This window comes from Mya arenaria, chromosome 7 (genome assembly GCF_026914265.1).
Source record: "Mya arenaria isolate MELC-2E11 chromosome 7, ASM2691426v1".
In the NCBI taxonomy this organism is placed as follows: Eukaryota; Metazoa; Mollusca; class Bivalvia; order Myida; family Myidae; genus Mya; species Mya arenaria.
In genome coordinates, this window is record NC_069128.1 from 33,692,634 (window position 1) to 33,695,743 (window position 3,110).

General features: G+C 42.4%; 1 long non-coding RNA gene across 1 annotated transcript; it reads left to right on the forward strand.

Moving 5' to 3' along the window:
• The first annotated feature begins 2,215 nt into the window (after positions 1 to 2,215).
• LOC128240673 (uncharacterized) lies at positions 2,216 to 2,909 on the forward strand. Its single transcript, XR_008262274.1, has 3 exons — positions 2,216 to 2,349; positions 2,540 to 2,689; positions 2,804 to 2,909. It is a non-coding gene; the product is annotated as an uncharacterized LOC128240673 (long non-coding RNA).
• The last annotated feature ends 201 nt before the right edge of the window (positions 2,910 to 3,110 follow it).

Consider the following 3,110-nt stretch of genomic DNA (forward strand, 5'->3'; position numbering starts at 1 on the left):
GGATAGTCGGGGAAATGGACCGTGATTTTACCATCACGGTGGCTCTGCAGTGCCAGGTGAATGCGATGGTTTTGTCTTTGCATCTAAAATAGCAGGGAATGGACCTTACCCAGGGTCCCTGGGGTGCGGGCATTTGGCGGGGATTTTACCAGCAGTACATACCAGCAGGGCGGAGATTTTACCCGGGCTTGGCTGGATTCAAAGTGCCTGCTATTCCCCGGACTTGGTGGTTACAATTAGTTTAAACTTTATTTGATTTTACAACAATTGTGAAAAAAAGCTATTGCAACTTATATTAATCGCTGTTGTTGGCACGATGTTGCGCGAGAGTGTGGTCTTGCGATGTGGGGGAAACCGGAGTACCCGGAGAAAACCCACTTGTCCGGCTTGGTGACCACTAACCAAACTCACATGCACCCAGGCCCACTATCAAAGCCGGGTCGCCTTGGTGAGAAGCAAGTGCGCTAACCACTGCGCTTACCGGACAACCGGTCTGTGGTTACTGTGGTTACAATTGACTTGTGCATTAACTACGTGTATGAGTCATAAATTTGTACTTGCAAATTATGTCTTCTAAGAAGAAAAAATGAGCTGATTTTAAAAGACTCAACAATTCTGGTACTACTAAGTTTGAAGTTATTTTAAAGATCAGAGTGCCCGGCCTCAAAAATGAATAAAGCGGTGACAAGAGTGATGTCCCCTGAACACTCTCTGGTAGTTTGTGTAAAGGGTTTCAATTTGGACGACGAGGGCGATATGAACATTGAGGTGACCGAATTTTGACAGAGTTTTAGTCCTTTGGCCAGGAAGAGAAGCGACTTCACAAGCAGAGGGAAAGAAGAGCAGTTATTAAGCAGCGGTTGGGGGAGAAGAAACTGTTGAGGAGCTAAAGCTGCGCCACGGGCAGATTTCACTGTGGTTTTTTGTTAGCAATTAAACATTCTTCATCTTGTATGCAACAATGTGATGGAATGTTTTTCAGGAGAGCTGCAGGGAGTCAACATCCTCATCAACCTTCAGAAAGGCGCCAATGACAACGGAAATCACAGAGGCTCATCCAGGAAGCAGTGCTAATGATTGGGCGATTGCTGAGGGACACCTTAATGAAACATGTTGGGATATCCCCATGGTTTACTATCATGGTGATTGAGACCACAGATGTCTCCGTCATTAATGAGATGATTGTCTACATCAGGTCATAGTTACTAAATGTTGTCAATCATTTTTGTAAATGCAGGCCATTTGAAAATACTATGGTAGTTTTTTTTTATATTTTGCATGGAACTAGCAGAACGGAGTTCTTGTCCGTGCTGCCTTTTGTTGACTATAGAAGGCAGACACCATCAGAGCTGCCATCACTGACCTCTGTCAATCTGTTACTGGACAGGAAGTGTGTCTTCAGCAGTGATGGGGCTGCTGCATTGGTGGCTTGAAAAAATAGGGTGGCAACGCAGAGAGTACCCCATCTCGTAAACAATTACTGCCTCGCACATAGGTTGGCCCTTGTTGCAGTCCAGGCAGTCAAGGTCATACCATACCTTCCCCAAGTTAAGGATATTCTAGGTGACAAGAGCCCCATCAGGACAAGTGGCTTGAGGGAAATACAGGCAAATTGATAGTTCAAATTCACTTGGTGAATTTGCAGGTTTAAAGCTTGCAAGTCATCCCTAAACATATTTCTGCTGATGAAAAACTAATAAGTGCTATTTGAGATATTTTATTTCCAATAATTAGCACCCCAAAATTAGTTTTGTTATTTCAGAATGTGCTGAAGGAGCTCAAGCTGTTAGAGGTGAAAGATGTTAGATAGATGTGGCAGGAGAAGGCAACAACTACGTTGATAAAGTGCCTGCCATCTGTCTTCACCAGCCTGGAGAGGGAGGCTGGGAAACAAAATGATGTGGGAGCCTGGTCTAGCAAAGTTCACACAGGACCACCGCTTTGTGATGTCCCTTCACATGATGGCTGATGTTTTGCCTCACCTAGCAGAAGTGTCTGCTGCCCTGCAGGTATGTCATCTTTACATCCTTTAGTCAGACCTAGTAAATTTATTTATTACCTATAACATTTATAGAGTTATTAAAACAACATCTTCTGACATAACTTTTTGTTTCAACCTTTTCACATTCAAAAGATCAGTTAAAGGCTAATTGATTAATTATTTGGTTTGCCTTGTGTGTATATACACCACTGTCAAGCCAATGGGACATGTGCTATCCTGCAAGGACTGCTAGCAGAGCCGGGCAAGGCCTACCAAGCATCTGTAGACCGCATGACCATTTTGAAACATCAAGGCTTTACAATCAGAGAGAGTTCAGAGACAGATATATTGACTATTTCCAGAACAAGGTACACATGAAAAATTATTTCCATGTACAACTATTATAATTATTTTGACTGTTACTGTTTTTATTGAAAAATTAAATGTAAAATAAGGTTTAATATACCGCATCTTGTTCTAATTCAAAATTTCTTTTTTTTAATTAATCAAGATCTCTCACTTTAATGTTCAGTTGTAAATATTGTTGTGCCTTTTCAGATCAACAGCCCTTTCCTGAAGAACATTGTGGTGAACCTAGAGGATCGATTCCCAGACCTGCCACTCCTCCAGAAGTTGGAGGTGACTTGAACACCCGGAAATTCCCTGGGGAGGAGCCAACCTGCCATGGGAAAGATGGCATTTAACATTGTAATGAGTATATCAGATTAAAAAATAATCGTGCATGCTGAGAAAGCAGTTACAAGTTACCTTCAGGTACTAAACTGCCTGTTTTTACAGTCACGTGAATTATATTTTTTTCAGGACCTGGCTGAGCACTTCCACCTTCCAGTAGACAAGACCCTAAGTGAGTGGAGGCAGGTGTGGAGCACTCTGAGTGACAGCTGACTTGCAGCAGAACAGGCCATGGAGTGGGTGGACAACAGTTTCATAACAGAAGTTGACCTTGAGAGAGGACTAGAACTTCAAGAACTGTATGAAAAACACTGCCTGGCTAATTGCATGGTTATAGTACAGCAATACTTAGAGCTTTGTCTTGCCGATTCATGGATAAGCCAATGTATTGTTTCATCTTCATTTCTAACCCTTGATATGTCAGCATGTACAGTAT